Below are 23,156 nucleotides of genomic sequence, written 5' to 3'. Positions count from 1 at the left end.
AGAGTGGAGTGGAGTTATTTATTTGGGGTGCTGGAGAAGTTTGGGATTGGGCTTAGGTTTGTGGCATGGGTGAAATTGTTATACAAGGACCCAACAGCATGTGTGTGGATGAATGGTACCAACTTAGGGTACTTTCCACTATTTTGGGGAACAAGGCAGGGATGCCCCATGTTCCCCTTCTGTTCGCGCTGGCGATTGAGCCCTTGGCCATTGCACTGAGGGCCTCGGCTTTATGGAAGGGGACAGTGAGGGTGGGTGGAGCATAGGGTGTCTCTATGAGCGGACAATCTGCTGCTGTACATCTCGGACCCAAGCTTGTCGGTGAGGGACATAATGGAGTTACTAAGGAAATTTGAGACATTTTGGGGATATAAGTTAAATTTAGAGAAGAGCGGGTATTTTGTGGTGTCTTCTCCAGGTGCAGGGGCGGGCGTGGGAGGGTTGCCATTCTGGGTAGCGACAACTCATTTTAGGTATTTGAGGTGCAGTTGGCGCTGGACTGGACACAGCTTCGCATGAGCCTGGTGGGGAGGGTGAAAGAAGACTTGGTAGATTGGATAGCCGCCCCTTGTCGCTAGCAGGCTGGGTGCAGGCAGTAAAGATTAACATTTTACCAGTATAAATTAACTTTCTGTTCCAGTGTCTGCCAGTTGTTTTGTCAAAGTCATTCTTCCGAGCGGTGGACAGGCTGGCCTCATCATTTGTGTGGGTAGGGAGGGTAGCCAGGATAAGAAAGGCAGTGCTCCAAAAGGGGCGGCCGTCAGGGTTTTGGCCCTTCCCACCTTGTTACACTGTTACTGGGCAGCGATATTGGAGAAGGTGTGGGCTGGAATAGAGAGACGGAGGCTTTTGTGGGTGCAGATGGAGGCAGGTTCTTGTAAAGGGTCGGGGTTGCAGGCGCTGGTAATGGTACTGCTACCGTTCACCCTGAGGAAGTAGGCAGTTAGTCCTGTGGTGGAAGCCATGCTGAAGATTTGGGGGCAATTCCGACAGCACTTCAAGTTGAGGGCAGGTTCGAGGGTGATGTCAATAAGAGGGAATCGCGGGTTTGAGACGGGGAGGATGTATGCGTGGCTCGGGATGGGAGGAGAAAGGGGTGAAAGAGATGAAGGATCTGTTTTTGGAGGGGTGGTTTACAAGCTTGGAGGAGCTGGGGGTGAAGTATGGGCTCCAGCGTGAGGAGGCCTTCAGGTATATGCAAATGCATATACCTTTCGCAAGAAAGGTCATCCTGAATTTTGTGGCGGCATTGTCCTCCTCATTGTTAGAGGAGGTGCTGTCGGTGGGGGAGCTGGAGAATGGGGTCATTTTGATGATTTACGGTAGGATCATGGTGGAGGCCAAGGAGTCTATGAAAGGGATTAAGGCCATGTGGGAGGAAGAGTTGGGGAGGGAGTTGGAGGAAAGATTATGGTGCAAAGTGCTGCGAAGGGTCCATGCCTCAACCTTGTGTGTGAGGCTGGGGTTGATTCAATTAAAGTGTCAGAGGTTCCACACATAGATTTGGAGCCGGGGCTCCTGGAGGCCATATTTGGGGTGTCAGACCTGCCGGAGTTGCAGACGGGGGCGGGGGTAGATGTTTTAGTCTTTGCCTTGTTGATTGCACACAGACAGGTCCTGTTGGGGTGGAGGGCAGCTTCTCCCCCAGTGCCTTGGCGTGACTGGAGGATCTAATGGAGTTCCTATATTGGAGACGGTCAAATTGGCTCTTAGAGGGGCAGATGAAGGGTTCCACCAGAGATGGGTTTCTTTGTCTTACATTTGGGGGATCTGGCTGCTGTTGAGGTGTGTGGGGGAGAGGGGTAGTTGAGGGGGCAGGGTGACTTTGAGGTTGGCATTTTCTGTTGTAAAACTGTTAAAATGTGGAACATTTGAGTAAAAATATATTTTTAATAAAATAAACTGCCTGGCTTTGAAATTGCTCCTATCCTGATCAGAGGCAACTCTTCAATTCACTGTGGTGAGATCAGCTGCATAGTCAAATCCTTAACTGAGTGTTTCTCCAGAAACCGCTAGTCTGTATAAAGACAGACCTAAGGGATTAAGAGTATTGAGAGCACGGCTTCTTGTCTGTTCACATCCCAATTTTAAACTAAACTTCTTTAATCTGCAACCTGAACACCTGACTGCTTCAGCCCCTGGCTTTTTCCATTAACTATATCATCTTACTAAAATTAAACTGAAATGTCTTTAATTATCTGCTGCCCAGGGAACCGTCTCTTTCTATATGCAACCCTCCAATCACCCAACCAACCTTTACTTGTAGCCCCAAAGCCTAGTTGTCTTGCAAACCAGGATTTTTAAAAACATGGCTGCAGCAGTCGCACACACTAACCCAGGTTTTTAACCCTTACTGCACCAAATGCATATAATACAACATATTTGAGATTCCAATATTCATCACAACTCCTGACTTGTACTTTTGGGGATCAAGAAGTGAGTTACTTGCCACGGCATTGTCCTCCTAACTCATGCCAAGTCGTCCACCCCACCATCCCTGTGCTCATTGAACTACATTGGCCTCAAGGCGGCACACACTGGCATAGTGGTTAGCACTGTTGCATCACAGTGCCAGGGACCCAAGTTCAATTTCGGCCTTAGGTGATTGTCTGTGTGGAGTCTGCACGATCTCCAGTGTCGGCCTGTGTTTCCTCCTGGTGTTCCGGTTTCCTCCCACAGTCCAAAATGTACACGTTAGGTGAATTGGCCAGGTTAATTTGCCCCTTAGTCTCCAGGATGTGCATGTTAGGTGGGTTACGGGGATAGAGTGGGCCTAGATGGGGCGCTCTTTCAGAGGGTCAGTGCAGACTCGATGGGCCGAATGGCCTCCTTCTGCACTCAAAGGGATTCTATAGATGAAGCAATGCTTCAAATCTAAAATTCATTTTGTTTTTCAAATTCCTCCATGGCCTTTTTCTAACCCCACAATCATCCAGTATATCTGTGCTCCTTTAATTCTCATCTGGAGTATTCCCAGTTTTATTCATGCCACCATCAGTGGTCATGCCTTAAGCTGATGGTCCTAAACACTGGAATGTCCTCTGAAGCCTCTCTGCCTTTTTACCTCATTTCCTGCTTTAAGACATTACTTAAAACCTACCTCTTTGACTGAGCTCTTGGTCACCTCATCGAATATCTTCTTATGTGCCTTGATGTCATATTTTCTTTTGTAATGCCCCTGGCAAAGCACCTTGGGATAATTTGATGTGTCGTCATTAACCTGAAATATTAACCCTTTTCCCATCTGCACTGAGATGGTGTGGTGGTTTCTACAGCCTTTTGAAGTTGTACAATTGCCTGAAAATTGCAAAGTGATTGCTTCAGTCCTCTTAATGGTACACTCAACAACCCTGGTGCTGCCTGTGGGCTCCAGACTGATAGTAAAATGGTCGTCACTGGAAATAGGGGTAGGAATTCTGGTCCCAGGTTCTGGAGGCCATTTGTCAGCCTGCCCAATTTGACATACCAATTTTATGTACAGATAGGGAAGGTCGAAAAATAATTGAGACAGATTAAAGAGTGGGCAACAGTCAGGCAGATTGAATGAACAAGAGCGAGTAAGGGGAAAGCCGATAGAATCATTATCCTGGGCATGGAGAGAGTCGGAGTGGACTGCCATGTTATGTACTGACTCTCTGGGAGAATAACCCAGCACTGGGACTTTGAAAATCTCACTGACTCTCTTGTGACTGTAGAAACCAAATTAATTTTTGGCTGTCGTATAACTTTTGCGGATGTAGGCACTGAAACTTTGGGGATAAGAATTCCATCCACTTATAATTCCATCCCCATTGTAGACTCAAGTGGAAAATTGACTGTCTGATTGGAGGGAGTGATTTGTCGATGGTGGAGATAGGGAATGGAGAAATGGGACTGGTTTTGGTGGCTCATTCGTCTTGTTGGCTCAGCCATGAGACTGGGAGACCTACTCTGCTGTGTGATTCTGTAACTTGTCACAAAGGCACCGGCCTCTGGAACAAACATATGCAACATACCCTCTTATGTGTAAGGTTAACATTGCCCTTTCAAGGAAAATGTGAGAAGTTCATGAGGGGACATTGGCAGTTATAGAATCATAGAATTTACAGTGCAGAAGGAGGCCATTCGGCCCTTCGCACCAGCTCTTGGAAAGAGCACCCTACCTAAGCCCATACCCCACCCTATCCCTGTAATCCAGTAACTCCACCTAACCTTTTTGGTCACTAAGGGCAATTTAGCATGGCCGATCCACCTAACCTGCACATCTTTGGACTGTGGGAGGAAACCGGAGCACCCGGAGGAAACCCACGCAGACACGGGGAGAAAGTGCAAACTCCACACAGACAGTGACCCAAGCCGGGAATTGAACCTGGCACCCTGGAGCTGTGAAGCAACTGTGCTAATCGCCAGGGAATGTTTGCTTATTGGGAAGTGTTGGGAGCAACGCTGGTCTCCGACACCAATTGCACAGAGGTAATTTTTGCTGTGAATCAGTCACGTTTCTTTGTTTTACAAAGGTGGCATTTCTAGAAGGTGGGACAGCACCATGCAAGGTTAGGGGGAAGAGCTTGATGGGACCGATGTAGTTTATCTTCCAATACTGTTTTTACACGCCTGTTTGTGCAGATTTGGGGTAATTCGACACATTGCCTGGTGGGTTCAGAGATTGTGGTAAACCACTGTAGTATATAATATGTGTATTGTGGTAAATGGCTACTGTATTACATGTTATGTGGTAAAACACTGCCCGATGGCTCCGCCTCCCCTCGGGCCCGGTATAAATGTGGCTGGACTCCGCCTCTGACCCAGTTTGGGATCAAGCCATGAGGCTTTCTGTTTAGTTTATTAAAGCCTCAGTTACGTTCACTACTTGTTTTGTGTTCATTGATGGCACATCAATTTAATAAACTAAACTTCTAAACCTGATCGCCTGGAGCTGGACCCACAGGCAGCCGACACCACTGCAACATTCGAGCACTGGCTAAGCTGCTTCGAAGCGTACCTCGGATCCTCCACCGAAGACTTCACCGACCTCCAAAAGAAGCAGGTCCTCAACGCACGGGTGAGCCCGCAAGTTTTCCTTCTCATCAGGGACGCCCCCTCATGTACGGAGGCGATAATGCTGCTGAAAGGACAATATGTAAAGTCTGTAAACGAGGTTACGTTCACTACTCGTTTTGTGTTCATTGATGGCACATCAGAGATGTCATTCTGTCAGTGGCCAAAACGAGAGATAACCCTCGTTCCCCCCCAAATGGAGAATTCATCTCTACACCTTTCTGTTCCTTGCTATCGCCCGTGCACAAATCAGAAACCACACAGTAAGTTTAGTTCAATTACTTTCCAGATTTATTTCCAGATGTTAAAATTCAAGCATTTCAGCCAATTAAAGAATGTGATTTTATAATCAATGAAAAGTGACGGAGTAGACCCCATTGGGAATTCAGTCTGTCCCACACAATTGTGAATACGCTAGTGCATCACAATAATGACACTTCCCATCCCATCCCACCACCCCAGACTATGTGATCTCCTGGGAGAGGCGAAAAACCAGATCAAAAACCCGGGCCAATTTGGGGAACAAAATCTGGGAAATTCCTCTCCGACCCCATTTAGGCGATCAAAACGAGTCCAGGAGATCACACTGGCACTCTTCATGACAAGGGAACTGCTTGACCCAACGACTGTGCATCAGGATTAGGGCAGCACGATGGCACAGTGAGTTAGCCCTGCTGCCTCATGGCGCCGAGGTCCCAGGTTCGATCCGGCTCTGGGTCACTGTCCGTGTGGAGTTTGCACATTCTCCCCATGGTTGTGTGGGTTTCCCTCCCACAACCCAAAAGATGTGCAGGGTAGGTGGATTGGCCAAACTAAATTGCCCCTTAATTGGAAAAAGTGAATTGGGTATTCTAATTTAAAAAAAAAAACTATGCATCAGGATTCTGATGTACAATTTCCAGACTGTCCCCGCTTGGTGCAAAAGGCTGACCACTGGCTGAATTTTACTGGAGACGGTCAACTAACAGGCAAGGTCGTCTCTGTCTTCACTATCCAGTTAAAGGTAGTAGTGGATTTGTGGAGACAGAGGAACAGCACACTGTAATCCATTGCAATTGGTCGCCCGCACCCTAACCGGTGGGAGCACTGCTCAGGTCCCAATAACAGGAGCAATAGGTAAACATTGGATCGTCTATCAGGGAGGTGGCTGAGACCTCTTGAGCCTCATGGAGATCGGAAACATTTATCTCCACGAATTCCACACCCACGGATAAGGCTGTGAGATGAGAAGACAGTCATTTTCTGCTTATTCTTCATCTGGAATGTCGTCTCCACCATCCAAAAGTGCAGCCTATATTGACACTTGTAAAATTACTTCAGTTAGTATTGTCAAGTGGCATAATTAGTGTGTTTGGCAACATAGAACTTGTGTATTGCTGGGACAAAGAATGAAATGCTTCAATGGTATGTCTCTTTTCTCGTCAATACTTTGATTGCATTCTTACCAAAAAGGCAAGCTGTACGGTAACCATCAGCAACATCCTCTGGCACAAATCCCGCTCTGGCTCTCTGGGAAAGTCCTCGAAATGTTGATGAGATGATTCACAGGAATATAGGACCTAATTATCGTGAGTAATGGCACAATTTGTCAGGTGACAATCTCTCAAGACTTGACATCTCTCCAACCTTGGAGAATGTATCCCTCACGTGTGTTCCCTCTCTGCACGTATCTCGCACCCTGCCCCACCCCCGGTCCAGGATTAATCTTTAAACCCAGTACCAAAGTCAGTTTATTGCCGCACAAAGCAACACAGAAACAAGGAAAACAAACATTCCCAACACTCCCTCCAAGGCTTAAAGAACAACCAAGTGGGTGCCGTGCTATACTGTGCCACTTGAAAATCGAAGACTTGACAAGGGAGCAGCTTCCGATGGATTGGCTGACAAACAGAACTGACTTTCGGGAATACTGATCCTGGGCACACTGGAAAAAATGGGAACACCCCACAAAAGGCACATTGCTGGAATATCCTAATCTGCCAGTGTGGTGATGTGCATCAATGTAAATGCATGTAGGCTAGCTAGACACTAGAGGGAGCACCAGAAACATCACACACACACACTCAACCAATAGATCAGTTAGATAGGATACGACCAATGGACATTCATGATACACAAGGAGGTGACACGACCACAGGGGGGCATTAAAACCAACCCATATATAAAGGACACCACACACATGATCTGCCTCTTTCCAGTGGAGACAGTCAGTGAGTACAGACACAGGGTTGATTCAATATTACACCCACCAAGTGGATTGCAACAGCTGGTTAGTCAGTCTGGGTAGCTATAGTAGGATTAGCAGTAGTGTCGAACCCGATTAATAGAAGTGTAAATAGTTTAATAAACGTGTTGAAGTTATCTCCACGTCTGAACCTTCATTTGTCAAGTGCACCACAAGGAAGCCACTTATGTTACATCTACAACATAACAAATCAGCCAGAAACTGGGAAGATTCAGAACTGGATCCTGATGGTTCAGTATTCTTTAGATCTGTAGCTGTCACTCGGTTAATACAAATTCCTTTGATCTGTCTGCCGTGGGAGCCAGAACAAGCATTGCTCAGGAGCCAATGGCAAGCAGTGATATTCTATCTAAGCAGAGGGATAGAGGATGGAATACCGGATTACTCATATATTAGTTGTGTGAAGATAGACTTGTTGCAGGGTTAACCAGTCTTACAGTAGATTAAATCCGATTGTATCTTTCACATTCCAAGCCTGAGGATAACAGAGTTGAATTATTTCAGGTCCATGTGCCAGAGCCACCTGGAAATCGCAGCGGCGCTTCTGAGCGTGGCCCAGTCACAGCAGGCCATGGCTGGGAACATCGGCGGTATAGCCCAGGCGTAGGCTGATGTGGTGCAGATGCAGAGGGAGGTGGCCCAGTCCCAGAGGGAGATGGCACAGGCACTGGCTGATGTGACACAAACCCAGAAGGTGGTGGCACAGTCGCAGCGTGATGTAGCGCAATCCCAGGCGGAGATGGTCCACTCCCTGTGCTCCATGGCCGCGAGCGAGCGGACCCTGGTCAAAACCAGTGAGGGCCTCCAGGACTGGCAGTGCCAGGTGCCAGGGGAGCCTTAGGGGATAGCTCCTCTCACACCCCCCTCCCATGGAGTAGCCTGGGGACCATCGGGCACCCCGAGGGAGGAGGTGATGGGGCCCGTGCCGGGAACTCCCACAGGGGAGGTGCCGGAACACCACAGCACCTCGGACTTCCCCTCTCCTGACCCTAATGCATCTGTGGGCAGCGGGCAGAATGGGATGGCACCACGCCACTCAGGACACTCAAGCAGCAGCCTGGCACAACCAGGCCCAGTCGCCCCAGTACTCACCCACCAATGAGGACCCAGGTTGCAGGGCAGGAATCACAGCAGGCCACCTCCACTCCTGCTTTACTGTCTAGGGATCCACCTAGGGCCCATAAGGCCAGAAAGCTGGATGCTAGTTACATTGGCACAGGTGCAGGGCACAGTTTAGTTCTAGGGGCTACGACTCAAATCTGTAAATATCCGTTCACGTTAAATACCTGTTGCCACTCTTTCAACCTGCCTCGGTGCTCTGCCTGATGGGTGTGAAGAGTGGGCTGGTCTGTGCTGGCCTGGAGTGGGGTGGGGGGAATGGGTGGACGTTGGCGGGGGGGATGGGCAGACCCTGTAGGTGGCCTGGGTTAGCCCCCCTGCCCCCTGATCGCCCCCACCACCACCTCCCCAGGGTTTCGATGGGACCGTGTGATGGAATGGCCAGCTCGCATGCAGGGATCACCCAGGTGGATGGTGGAAAGTGCTACCGTGAGCAGGCGTCAGACATTGTCAAATGATGTGGAGCACCAGAGCTCATCGCAAAGCAGGTTGTCATCATCCTCCATCCCATGGGCCAGACCCGGTGTTACTGTCAACCCAGGGCCCGCACCTGTAGTGCGACAGGTATGTATCACAGAGGGAGTTGAGGATGAGGGGTGACTGGAGCGCCCCGGTGGGGGGTGGGAAATGAGGGAGTGAGGCGTTTGGATGCTGTGTCTGTGCCCCTGGCCAGTTCTACCCCTTCGCCCCCCCACCCCCAGTTGATGAACCTGGAGGCAATCAGAGTGCCCCGTGCGCGTTGGCCCTGGCGCATACGTCATGCAGCTACCCATGCCTGCCTGGGCTCCATGTCCTGCCCACCCGCACCCTTCCCCGAATCATCCTCGTCAGACAAGGTCTGGCATTCATCCTCCTCCTCCAACACATCGCCCCTCTGCAGCAGGCTGCCACAATGCGGGCGACACTCTCAGCATCAACCTGGAGGACCAGTCCAGAATGGTCCAGGCATCTGAACCGCATCTTCAGGAAGCACCGCCTGATCATGCTCCTGGTTGCTGTTTCGGCTATTGACTTGGATGTTGCGGTTGTAGGCAACTCTGAGACTGACCCCGAGGAAAAGCTGATGACAATTTCATTATGCAGCTCCACAGACACTCACACATTTGTGGGTTTGACCAAGGTGACCCCATGCCTGGATCAGCTCAACCAGAGAGCATTGCCTTCTCGAGTGACAAAGAGCAAGGGAGTAATGCTCCAGTGAGCCAAGAAGGGGCGGCGTCTGTAGCCCCAGTTCCAACCTTAACTCAGGCACCAAACACCTTGGCGCTCCAACATGTCGGTGAGGCCGCAGAAGTGGGGGTGGTCATACCACCCAAAGATGATGCGACGCCTGAAACCCTGCGGACCTCTCAGCACACGGTAACAACCAGCACCATGCCACAGGCTGCTACGCCATAAAAGCAAGAGACACAAAAGAATACATCATCGTGTTCTCAAAATAAAGAGGAGAAAGAGGCGAAGACTAGGAGAGCTAGCTCATCCCACCAACAAATCAGCAACGGAAACAGCAGCAAGTTGCAAACAGCATCACACAAGGGAGCGAAAAAGAAAGAGACTGGTGACACAAGTATGGCAGTTATGGACACAGGCCTTCCAAAGGCACAGAGCAAAGAGGAAGAGAAACAAGAGGCCGGCATATAAACCAGTCATCGAAGAGGCTGGCAACAGCTCAAATGATCATAGAGGTGAACCCATGAGGAAGGCACAATGATCTGTGTAAAAGAGATGGACATTGGCCAGGCATATCATGATTATGGACATTCTAGTTAAACTTATTCACATTGTTTGACAAATATCATGTTTGTATAAAATTAAAGATCAATGTTGCTTGTAAGCATAACTTAATGTTTTACGAGAAGGGGGATGTGCTGATATGCCTGTCAGCAATATGATGGATGGTGTGCAAACTCAAACCAGCAGGTGGCAGTGCAGCCACACCATGCGGTCTCAAGACTGGGGTCATGTGACCAGGGATTCTCATATAAGTGGCGACACATACGCCCATTGACAGAAGATCGCAGATGGTAGGAAGATAAACAAGTGAATAGTCGATGCTAGATGTAGTTCCAAAGGAGTAATAAGGGGGCTCCATGATAACGTGCTCTGTAACAGATTGCTATCTTACCACACGAGACTCAATAAAGATCCTGGTTTGGACAAGCCAAGGTGTTTGGTGAATTCCTTTGCAAGGTATAGAAGACCGTGGGTGGCACGGCAACACAGTGGTTAGCACTGTTACTTCACAGCACCAGGATCCTCCCGCAAGTCCCGAAAGAAGTGCTGTTAGGTAAATTGGACGTTTTGAATTCACCCTTACTATGCCCGAACAGGCGCGGTGTGTGGCGACTAGGGGCTTTTCATAATAACTTCATTGCAGTGTTAATGTAAGCCCACTTGTGATGATAATAACGATTATTATTATTATTATTAAGGCCAAACACGATATCATAGAATCATAGAATTTACAGTGCAGAAGGAGGCCATTCAGCCCATCGAGTCCACACCGGCTCTTTGAAAGAGCACCCTACCCAAGCCCACACCTCCACCCCATCCCCATAACCCAGTAACCCCACCCAGCACTAAGGGCAATTTTGGACACTAAGGGCAATTTAGCATGGCCAATCCACCAAACCTGCACATCTTTGGACTGTGGGAGGAAACCGGAGCACCCGAAGGAAACCCACGCACACACGGGGAGAACATGCAGACTCCACACAGACAGTGACCCAAGCCAGGAATCGAACCTGGGACCCTGGAGCTGTGAAGCAAATTGAGCTGACCACCATGCTACCGTGCTGCCCAAATATCTCCCTCTCTTACTCTTAAGCTCACTCCCACTCTCTTCTCTCCTCCTCTCTCCCCCTCGCTGTCTCTCCCACTTTCCCTCCCCTTACTCCCTCCCTCCCTCTCCCCTCGATCTCCTCTTTCTCCCTCTCACCCCCTCTCAATCTCACTCACACTTTCCCTCTATCCATCTGTCTCTTACTTTTCTACCTCCCTCGCTCTCCTTTCCCTCTTTCTGTCTCCCCCTCACTCTCTCCCTGTCTCTCCCTATCTTCTGCCCTCTATCTCTCCCTCTGCAACTTCCTCTGTCACTCCTTCTTTCCATCCATCTCTCCCTCCCTCTCTCTCTGTCTCCCTCTCCTCTCTCTCTCTCTCCCTGTCTCATTCTGTCACTCTCACTCTCCCTTTCACTTTCCCCTCACTCTCCTCTCCACTTTCTCTCTCTCCCTCTCTCACTCTATCCCTCTCACTCACCCTCTCACTCATCCGCTCAGTCTCAACCTCTCTCCTCCACTCTCCTCCTCTCTTTATCTTTCTTTCTCCCTCTCGTATCCCCCTCGCTCTCTCCTTCTCTCCCCCTCCCTCTCTCTTTCTCCTCTCACTCTTTCTGCCTCCCCCTCTATCTTTCCTTCTTTGTCTCCCTCTTTCCCTCTCACTCTCTCCTTCCAGCTCTCCCCGTCCCTCTCCTTCCATCCATCTCTCTCCCCCTATCTCTCCCATTCACTTTCGAGCTCACTTCCCCTCATTTTCCCTCTCCTTCCATCTTTTGCTTCCTCTCTCCCTCCATCTCTCCTTCTCACTCACTCCCTCTCTCTCTCCCCGTCTCTCTCAACCTCACTCACAATCTCTCTGCTGCTCTCCCTCTCCCTCCTTCTCCCTCTATCTCTCTTTCTCACTCATTCACTTATGGTAGTCACCACTAATTGTATTAGATGTATATTAGATGTATTACGGTACGGCTCCTGTACTAGAGGTTCATGGATAAATCCCTGCCTGCTGGCTCCGCCCAGTAGGCGGCGTATAAATGTGTGTGCTCACCGGTGCTGCTCCCATTCTGGTAGCAGCCATAGGAGGCCACACATCTTTGCTCAATAAAGCCTCGATTATTCACTACTTAATTGATAGTGCATCATCAACCCCCCCTCTCTCTCTCCTGCTCTCCCTCTCCCCCTCTATCCCTCAATCTCCCTCCATCACTCTCTCTGGCTCTCACTGTCAATCTCACTCTCGCTCTCTCTCGACATCTCTCTTTTCTCCCCATCTCCCTTACTATCTCTCTCTCACTCTCTCTCTCTCCCCCTCTCTCCTTCCTTCCCTCTCTCCCCTTTCTCTTTGTGCCTTCCCCCTCGCTCTCTCCCTGTCACACCCTCTCTCTCCCTCCTTCCCTCCCTCTCCCTCTATCTCTTTTTACCCCTCTCACTCCCTCTCTCTCTCCCCCTATCCTTCTGTTTCCCCTTCTCTCTCAATCTCCTTCTCTCCGTCTGACTCTTTTTAAAAAAAGTTGATAGTACCCAATTAATTTTTTCTTAGTAAGGGGCAATTTAGCATGGCCAATCCACCGAGCTTGCATATTTTTGGGTTGTGAGGGCGAAATCTATGCAAACACGGAGAGAATGTGCAAACTCCACATGGACAATGACCCAGAGCCGGGATCGAACCTGGGACCTCGGCGCTGTGAGGCTGCAGTGCTAACCCACTGCGCCACCGTGCTGCCACTATCTGTCTCCTACTTCCTCCTTCCCTTCCTCTCTTTCCTCTCCCTCTTTCTGCCTCCCCCTCACTCTCTCTCCCTCTCTTTCTCTCCCTCTGTTATTCCCTCGGTCTCTCCCTTGGTCTCTCCCTCGATCTCTCCCTCGGGCTCTCCCTTGGTCTCTCCATCCGTCTCTGCATCCGTCTCTCCATCCATCTCTTCATCCATCTCTCCATCTGTCACATCATTTGCCTCTGCATATTACTCTCCATCCTTCTCTTCTTCCTTCTCTCCATCCTTCTCTCCATCCTTATCTCCAGCCTTCTCTCCACCCTATCTCCATCCGTCTCTGCATCCATCTCTTCAACGTTCTTGTTATCCTTCTCGGCATCCGTCTCTGCATTCATTTCTGCATCCATCTCTCACAATCTCTCCCCCTCTCTTTCCCTCTCCTATCGCTCTCTCAGTCCCTCGCGCTTGCTTTCTCTCCCTCTCCCTCACTCTCAATCACTCTCCCTCCCACATTCAAACTCACTCACACTCTCTCTCCTCTCTCCCCCTCTCTCCCCAACTCTCCCCCTGCCTTCCTCTCTCCACTGTATGTCTCATCCATCTCTCCCTCTATCCCATCTCTTGCCGATATGCCTTTGTTTAAAATTCAATTGCGGGATGTGGTTAGGCCAGCATTTATTACCCATCCCTAGTTACCCTTCAGATGGTGGTGGGGAGTTGCCTTCTTAAACTGCTGCAGTCCTAGTGTGTAGGTATACCCACGGTGCTGTTCAGGAGGGAGTTCCAGGATTTTGATCCAGCGACAGTGAAGGAACGGTGATATGCTTCCAAGTCAGGATGGTGAGTGACTTGGAGGGGAACCTCCAGGTGGTGAGGTTCTCAGGGAGCAGCTGCTCTTGACCCTCTAGATGCTAGTGGTTGTGGGTTTGGAAGGTGCTGTCGAAGGAACCCTGGTGTGTTCCTGCAGTGTTTCTTGGAGATGGTACACATGACTGCCACTGTTTGATGATGAAGGGTTTGAATGTGGGAGGAGCAATCAAGCGGGTTCCTTTGTCCTGGATGGTATCGAGCTCCTTGAGTGTTGTTGGAGCTCCACTCAAACAGCTCCCTCTCCCTCTTCCCATCCCACTCCCTCTCTCCAACTTCCTTTCCTTGACTCTCCGCACCCCACCCCCTCTCTCTTTCACTCCTTCTTGGCCTTCATAGTGAGAGGATTTAAGTACAGGAATAGAAATGTTTTACTGCAATTGTGTAGGGCATTGATGAGGCATATTGCGTGCACTTCTCTCCACTGTCTGCCAGACCTCTCTCTCTCATTCTCTCCAATGACTGTCTCACTCTCCCCTCTCTGTTCCTTCACTCCACTGTATGACTCACCATATTCTCACCCTTTCTCTCTCCCTCTAACTCGTTCACTCCCCCATGCGTAATTTCTCCCTCTCTCCCTCCCTCTCACTTTATCTCTTTTTACCTCTCTCACTCCCTCACTCTTTTCACACTCCTCCTGTTCCCTTTCTCTCTCAATCTCCTCTCTCCATCTGTCTCCTACTTCCTCCCTCCATACCTTTCTCCTCTCCCTCTTTCTGCATTCCCCTCACTCTCCCACTCTCTTTCTCTCCCTCTATCTATGTCTCTGTCTCACAATCACTCTATCACTCCCTCTGTCACGAGGGGCTGGTTTAGCACACTGGGCTAAATCACTGGCTTTTAAAGCAGACCAAGGCAGGCCAGCAGCACGGTTCAATTCCCGTACCAGCCTCCCCGAACAGGTGCAGGAATGTGGCGACTAGGGGCTTTTTACAGTAAATTCATTGCAGTGGTAATGTAAGCCTACTTGAGCCAATAAAGATTATTATTATTCTTTACCTGCTCTCCATTCTTTTCTTCATTATTTTATCCATCCTTCTCACCATCCATCTCCTTCAACCTTCTCTCCATCCTTATATCTCGCCTTCTCTCTATCCTTCTCTCCATCCATCTTTGCATCAGTCTCTGCATCCACCTCCGCATCCGTCTCTGGATTCATCTCTGCACCCGTCTCTGGATTCATCTCTGCATCCGTCTCCGAATCCGTCTCCGCATCCGTCTCTGCATCCGTCTCCGCATCCGTCTCTGCATCTATCTCTGCATCCGTCTCTGCATCCGTCCCCGCATCCATCTCTGCATCTATCTCTGCATCCGTCTCCGCATCCGTCTCTGCATCTATCTCTGCATCCGTCTCTGCATCCGTCCCCGCATCCATCTCTGCATCTATCTCTGCATCCGTCTCTGCATCCGTCCCCGTATCCATCTCTGCATCTATCTCTGCATCTGTCTCTGCATCCGTCTCTGCATCCGTCCCCGTATCCATCTCTGCATCTATCTCTGCATCTGTCTCTGCATCCGTCTCTGCATCCGTCTCTGCATCCGTCTCTGCATCCGTCCCCGCATCCATCTCTGCATCTATCTCTGCATCCGTCTCTGCATCCGTCTCTGCATCCGTCTCTGCATCCGTCCCCGCATCCATCTCTGCATCTATCTCTGCATCCGTCTCTGCATCCGTCTCTGCATCCATCCCCGCATCCATCTCTGCATCTATCTCTGCATCCGTCTCTGACTCCGTCTCTGCATCCGTCTCTGAATCCGTCTCTGCTTCCGTCTCTGAATCCGTCTCTGCATTCGACTCTGCTTCCGTCTCTTCATCCGTCTCTGCATCCGTCTCTGCATCTGTCTCTGCATCCATCTCTGCTTCAGTCTCTGCTTCCGTCTCTTCATCTGTCTCTGCATCCGTCTCCGCATCAGTCTCTCCATCTGTCTCCCCCGCTCCCTCTCTGTATCCCTCTTACGCTCTGTCTCAGTCACTCGCCTGCATGCATCATCTAATTCTCCCTCTCCCTCCTCCCATCCTACTCCCTCTCTCCCATTTGCTCTCCTTCTATCTCTCCCCCCTCTCTTTTTCTCACCCTCTCATTCCTTTCTGTCTCTGTCTACCTCTCTATGCCTCAATTTTGCCCTCTCTCTACCCACTTCCTTCCAACATCGCTCCCTCCCTCTGTCTCAAATTCTCTCTCCCACTCTCTCCCAGTCCCTCGCTCTCTTTTTTCGTATCTCTCTCACTCGCTCGCCTACTCTCTCTCTCCTCTTTAAGGATATCCACTTTGGTTGGGAAAAGGCAGATTATTATTTGAATGGGTTTAAATTGAAAGATATTACTCAATGAGACCTCAGTGGCCTCATATGACAATAAGACCAGAATTAGGCCAATCGGCCCATCGAGTCTGCTCTGCCATTCACTCATGGCTGATATTTTCTCACCTGCATTCTCCTGCCTCTCGCCCCCCCACAACCCCTGATCCCCTTATTAATCAAGATCCTATCTATCTCTGTATTAAAGACACTCAGTGATTGCCACTCCTGCATCGGTCGCTGAAATTAAGTGAGTGGGTACCGTAGGCAGTAAAGGCAAATGGTATTTTGGCCTTCGTAGCGAGAGGATTTGTGTATAGGAATAGAAATGAATTACTGCAATTGTAATTGTAATAGGGCATTGGTGAGGTGTATTGCCTGCAGTTTTGGTGCACTTCTGAGGAAGGATATTCTTGATATGGAGGTAGTGCAGCAAAGGTTTACCTGGCTGATTCCTGGGATGGTGGGACTGTCATACGAGGAGATACAAAATCGCGCAGGATTATATTCATTGGAGTTTAATCTGTTTTTTAAATAATGTTATTGTCACAAGTAGGGTGACATGAACACTGCCATGAAGTGATTGTAAAAAGCCCCTAGTCGCCGGATTCAGGCTTTGTTCAGGTACATGGAGGGAGAATTCAGAATGTCCAAATTACCTACCAGCACGTCTTTCTGTAAATGTGGGAGTAAACTGAAGGACCCAGAGGAAACCCACGCCAATACAGGGAGACCATGCAGACGCTGCACAGACAGTGACCCCAGCCGGGAATCGAACCTGTGACCCTGGCGCTATGATGCAACAGTACTAACCACTGTGCTACGATGCTGAGGGGGATCTCATGGAAACTTATGAAATTCTAACAGGATTACACACTGTAGATTCAGAAAGAGTGTTCCGCCTCTGTTCCTCCCGCCCTCTCATTCTATGCCTTTTAGGACTAAGTTGAGGTGGCTCGGCAGCACTGTGTGTGGCACTGTTGCTTCACAGCACCAAGGTCCCAGGTTCGATTCCCAGATTGGGTCACTGTCTGTGCAGAGTCTGCATGTTCTTCTTGTGTCTGAGTGCATTTCCTCCAGGTGCTCCGGTTTCCTCCCACAAGTCCCGAAAGACGTGCTGTTAGGTGGATTCGGACATTTGAACTCTCCCCCCGTGTACCTGAACGTGCGCTGCAATGTGGCGAATAAGTAATTTCAAGAATGAATCCGATATAGCTCTTGGGGCAAAAGTGTTCTAAGGATTTGGGGGGAAGGTGGGAACAGGGTATTGAACTTGATAATTAGCCATCATCATAACAAATTGCGGAGCAGGCTCGAAGGGGCAAATATCCTCTTCCTGCTTCAATTTTCTATGTGAGATTCTGTATAACTCTCTCCACTGTCTGCCAGACCTCTCTTTCTCATTCTCTCCACTGTCTGTCTCACTCTCCCCTCTCTGTTCTCTCACTCTACTGTATGCCTCACCTTACTCCCACCCTTTCTCTCTCTCTCTAACTCGTTCACCCCTCTCTATGCCTAACTTCTCTCTCTCAGTCTCCCTCTCTCTCCTTCACTCTTCCTCTCAATCTCAGTCTCACTCACATCAACACTCTCGCCTCCTCGCCCATATCTGTCCCCCCTCTCTCTCACTGTTTCATTATCTCCCTCACTCTCACTCTCCGTCGCTCAGTTGTTCTCTCCCACTCAAGCTCACTCAATCTCATTCACACACTCTCCTCCACTCCCTTCCTCTCATTCTACTTTCTCTCTTTGTGCCATCCCCACACTCTTCCCCTGTCTCTCCCTCTCTCCCCTCCCTCCCTCTCGCTCTGTCTCTTTCTCCCTCTCTCACTCCCTCACTTTCTTCACACTCCTACTGTTCCCTTTCTCTCTCAATCTCCACTCTCCACCTGTCTCCTACATCCTCCCTCCATATCTTTCTCATCTCCCTCTTTCTGCATTTCCTCACTCCCTCCCTGTCTTTCTCTCCCTCTATTTTTCCCTCTGTCTCTATCTCTCACTCCCTCTATCCCTCCCTCTGTCACACCCTTTGCCACTCCCTCTGACAGTCTCTCTGCCACTCTCTCCGTCCCTCCCCTCCGTTTCTCCATCCATCGCTCCTTCCGTCTCTCCTTCCGACACTCCATCCATCTCTCCATCGTTCGCTCTCCATCCTTCTCGCCATACTTCTCTCCATCCTTCTCACAGTGGGTACCACTGTTGCTTCACAGCTCCAGGGTCACAGGTTCAAATCCAGCTTGGGTCACTGTCTGCATGGAGTCTGCACTTTCAACCTGTATCTACGTGGGTTTCCTCGGGATGCTCCAGTTTCCTCCCACAAAACCCGAAAGATGTACTGTCAGGTTATTTGAACATTCAGAATCCTCCCTCTGTGTAACTGAACAGGTGCCGCAATGTGGCGACTGGGGGCTTTTCACAGTAACTTTATTGCAGTGTTAATGTAAGCCTACTTGTGACAATAAAGAATATTATTATTGTCCTCTCAATTCTTCTCTTCATTATGTTATCCAACCTTCTCACCATCCATCTCTCCAACCTTATCACCACCATCTTCTCCAACCTTCACTCCATCCTTTTCACTCGCCTACTCTCTATCCTTCTCACCATCCATCTTTGTATCAGTCTCTGCATCCGTCTCTGTATCAGTTTCTGCATCCTTCTCTGGATCCGTTTCTGCTTCCGTCTCTGCTTCCATCTCTGCATCCGTCCCTGCATCTATCTCTGCATTCGTCTGTTAATCAGTCTCTTAATCCGTTTCTGAATCCGTCTCTTACTCCGTCTCTGCATCCGTCTCTGCATCTGTATCCGCATACGTCTCTGAATATGTCTCTTTATCAGTCTCTGCATTCAACACTGCATCAGTCTTTGCATCCGCCTCTGCATTCGTCTCTGCATCGGTCTCTGCATCCGCCTCTGCATCCATCTCTGCATCTATCTCTGCATCCGTGTCTGCATCCGTCTCTGCATTCACCTCTCCATCTGTCTGTCCATCCGTCTCTCCATCTGTCTCGCCCTTTCCTTCTCTCTCTCCCTCTCACGCTCTATCTTAGTCACTCGCCTGTATGCATCACTTATTTCTCCCTCTCCCTCTTCCCATCCCACTCCCTCTCTCTCCCACTTCCTCTCCTTGACTCACTACTCCCCTCTCTTTCTCTCTCCCTCTCATTACTTTCTGTGTCTGACTAGATCTCTCTGCCTCAATCTTTCTCTCTCTCCCCCCCCTTTCTTCCAATATTTCTCACTCCCTCTTTCTCTCATTCTCTCACCCACTCCCTCGCTCTTCTTCCGTATCTCTCTCCCTCTCTTGCCTTCTCTCTCTCTCTCTCTCTCTCTGAGGATATCCACTTCAATTGTAAAAATCGGAAGGCAGATTATTATTTGAATCGGTTTAAATTGAGCGATATAGATACTCAACGAGATCTTGGTGTCCTAGTGCATCAGTGGCTGAAATTAAGCCTGAGGGTACAGCAGGCAGGAACGGCAATTGTTATTTTGGCTTTCATAGTGAGAAGATTTGAGTATAGGAATAGAAATTTTTTACTGCACTTTTGTCAGGCATTGGTGAGGCATATTGCGTTCAGTTTTGGCGCATTTTGAGCAAGGATATTCTTGATATGGAGGGAGTGCGGCGAAGGTTTGCCTGGCTGATTCCTGGGATGATGGGACTGTCATACGAGGAGATATGAAAGCGCTTAGGATTATATTCATTGGAGTTTAAACTATTTTTAAAATAATGTTATTGTCACAAGTCAGCTTACATTAACACTGCAGTAATGTACTGTCCGTGTGGAGTTTGCACATTCTCCCCGTGTTTGCATGGGTTTTGCCCCCACAATCCAAAGATGTGCAAGGTAGGTGGATTGAACACGCTAAATTGCCGCTTAATTGGAAAAAATAAATTGAGTTCTCTAAATTTAAAAAGAAAACACTGCAATGAAGTGACTGTAAAAAGCCCCTAGTCGCCAGGTTCAGGCTCCTGTTCGGGTACATGGAGGGTGAATACAGAATGTCCAAATTACCTACCAGCACGTCTTCCGGTAATTGTTGCAGTAAACCGAAGCACCTTGAGGAAACCCAAGCAGATCCACGGAGAACATGCAGACTCTGCACAGACTGTGACCACAGCCGGGAATCGAACCTGGGACACTGGCGCTGTGAAGCAACAGTACTAACCACAGTGCTACCATGCTGAGGGGGACGTCATGGAAACTTATGAAATTCGAACAGGATTACACATTGTAGATTCAGAAAAATTGTTCCGTCTCTCTTCCTCCCTCCCTCTCACTCTATGTCTTTTAGCCATGATGTGGAGATGCCAGCGTTGGACTGGGGTGAGCACAATAAGAAGTTTTACAACACCAGATTAAAGTCCAACAGGTTTGTTTCGATGTCACTAGCTTTCGGAGCGCTGCTCCTTCCTCAGGTGAATGAGTCTTTTAGGAATAAGTTGAGGTGGCTCGGCAGCACTGTGTGTGGCACTGTTGCTTCACAGCGCCAAGGTCACTAGTTTGATTCCCAGCTTGGGTCACTGTCTGTGCAGGGTCTGCATGTTCTCCCTGTGTCTGAGTGCGTTTCCTCCAGGTGCTCCAGTTTCCTCCCACAAGTCACGGATTAGGTGGATTTGGACATTCGGAACTCTCCCTCCGTGTACCTGAACATAGGCTGCAATGTGGCATATAAGGGCACAGCAACTTCATTGCGGTGTTAATGGAAGCCAACTTGTGACAATAAACATCATTATTATTTAATTTGTCACCCAGAGAGTGGTCAATCTGTGGAATTCACAAATATAAAAAGTAGTTGTTGTAATTTCAAGAATAAATCCGATATAGCTCTTGGGGCAAAAAGTGTTCAAAGGATTTGGGGGGAAGGTGGGAACAGGGTATTGAACTTGATGATTAGCCATCGTCTTAACAAATTGCGGAGCAGGGTCGAAGGGGCAAATATCCTCTTCCTGTTTTAATTTTCTATGTAAGATTCTGTATAACTCTCTCCACTGTCTGCCAGACCTCTCTTTCTCATTCTCTCCACTGTCTGTCTCGCTCTCCCCTCTCTGTTCTCTCACTCTACTGTGTGCCTCACCTTACTCCCACCCTTTCTTTCCCTCTCTAACTCGTTCACCCCTCTCTATGCCTAACTTCTCTCTCTCAGTCTCCCTCTCTCTCCTTCACTCTTCCTCTCAATCTCAGTCTCACTCACATCAACACTCTCGCCTCCTCGCCCATATCTGTCCCCCCTCTCTCTCACTGTCTCATTATCTCCCTCCCTCTCACTCTCCGTCGCTCAGTCGTTCACTCCCACTCAAGCTCACTCATTCTCACTCACACACTCTCCTTCACTCTCTTCCTCTCATTCTACTTTCTCTCTTTGTGCCATCCCCACACTCTCCCCCTGTCTCTCCCTCTCTCCCGTCCTTCCCTCTCACTCTATCTCTTTTTCCCTCTCTCACTCCCTCACTTTCTTCACACTCCTACAGTTCCCTTTCTCTCTCAATCTCCACTCTCCACCTGTCTCCTACATCCTCCCTCCATATCTTTCTCATCTCCCTCTTTCTGCATTTCCTCACTCCCTCCCTGTCTTTCTCTCCCTCTATTTTTCCCTCTGTCTCTATCTCTCACTCCCTCTGTCCCTCCCTCTGTCACTCCCTTTGCCACTCCCTCTGACAGTCTCTCTGACACTCTCTCCGTCCCTCCCCTCCGTTTCTCCATCCATCGCTCCTTCCGTCTCTCCTTCCGACACTCCATCCATCTCTCCATCGTTCGCTCTCCATCCTTCTCGCCATACTTCTCTCCATCCTTCTCACAGTGGGTACCACTGTTGCTTCACAGCTCCAGGGTCACAGGTTCAAATCCAGCTTGGGTCACTGTCTGCATGGAGTCTGCACTTTCAACCTGTATCTACGTGGGTTTCCTCGGGATGCTCCATTTTCCTCCCACAAAACCCGAAAGATGTACTGTCAGGTTATTTGAACATTCAGAATCCTCCCTCTGTGTAACTGAACAGGCGCCGCAATGTGGCGACTGGGGGCTTTTCACAGTAACTTTATTGCAGTGTTAATGTAAGCCTACTTGTGACAATAAAGAATATTATTATTGTCCTCTCAATTCTTCTCTTCATTATGTTATCCAACCTTCTCACCATCCATCTCTCCAACCTTATCACCACCATCTTCTCCAACCTTCACTCCATCCTTTTCACTCGCCTACTCTCTATCCTTCTCACCATCCATCTTTGTATCAGTCTCTGCATCCGTCTCTGTATCAGTCTCTGCATCCTTCTCTGGATCCATTTCTGCTTCCGTCTCTGCTTCCATCTCTGCATCCGTCCCTGCATCTATCTCTGCATTCGTCTGTTAATCAGTCTCTTAATCCGTTTCTGAATTCGTCTCTTACTCCGTCTCTGCATCCGTCTCTGCATCTGTCTCCGCATACGTCTCTGAATATGTCTCTTTATCAGTCTCTGCATTCAACACTGCATCAGTCTTTGCATCCGCCTCTGCATTCGTCTCTGCATCGGTCTCTGCATCCGCCTCTGCATCCATCTCTGCATCTATCTCTGCATCCGTGTCTGCATCCGTCTCTGCATTCACCTCTCCATCTGTCTGTCCATCCGTCTCTCCATCTCTCTCGCCCTTTCCTTCTCTCTCTCCCTCTCACGCTCTATCTTAGTCACTCGCTTGTATGCATCACTTATTTCTCCCTCTCCCTCTTCCCATCCCACTCCCTCTCTCTCCCACTTCCTCTCCTTGACTCACTACTCCCCTCTCTTTCTCTCTCCCTCTCATTACTTTCTGTGTCTGACTAGATCTCTCTGCCTCAATCTTTCTCTCTCTCCCCACCCCTTTCTTCCAATATTTCTCACTCCCTCTTTCTCTCATTCTCTCTCCCACTCCCTCGCTCTTCTTCCGTATCTCTCTCCCTCTCTTGCCTTCTCTCTCTCTCTCGCTCTCTGAGGATATCCACTTCAATTGTAAAAATCGGAAGGCAGATTATTATTTGAATCGGTTTAAATTGAGCGATATAGATACTCAACGAGATCTTGGTGTCCTAGTGCATCAGTGGCTGAAATTAAGCCTGAGGGTACAGCAGGCAGGAACGGCAATTG

The 23,156-nt window shown here is 49.2% G+C and overlaps 2 long non-coding RNA genes across 9 annotated transcripts in view; both read right to left on the bottom strand.

Moving 5' to 3' along the window:
• Positions 1–5,315: 5,315 nt before the first annotated feature.
• The window catches only part of LOC140393539 (uncharacterized), an 82,826-nt gene continuing 64,985 nt past the window's right edge, over positions 5,316–23,156 (bottom strand). The window contains exon 4 of the long non-coding RNA XR_011935653.1: positions 5,316–6,596. This is a non-coding gene — a long non-coding RNA (uncharacterized lncRNA). The remainder of the gene's footprint in view (positions 6,597–23,156) is intronic.
• The window catches only part of LOC140393923 (uncharacterized), a 44,180-nt gene continuing 39,137 nt past the window's right edge, over positions 18,114–23,156 (bottom strand). For 7 of the 8 annotated variants that reach the window (XR_011935775.1, XR_011935781.1, XR_011935774.1 and 4 more), the window contains 2 exons: positions 22,183–22,266; positions 18,114–18,648 (listed from right to left, as the gene is read on the bottom strand). This is a non-coding gene — a long non-coding RNA (uncharacterized lncRNA). The remainder of the gene's footprint in view (positions 18,649–22,182; positions 22,267–23,156) is intronic. The other variant, XR_011935780.1, reaches the window with a different exon arrangement.

This window comes from Scyliorhinus torazame, chromosome 17, assembly GCF_047496885.1.
Source record: "Scyliorhinus torazame isolate Kashiwa2021f chromosome 17, sScyTor2.1, whole genome shotgun sequence".
NCBI lineage: Eukaryota > Metazoa > Chordata > Chondrichthyes > Carcharhiniformes > Scyliorhinidae > Scyliorhinus > Scyliorhinus torazame.
The sequence above is the reverse complement of the archived record's forward strand: the minus strand, read 5'-3'. Positions and strand labels throughout refer to the sequence as shown.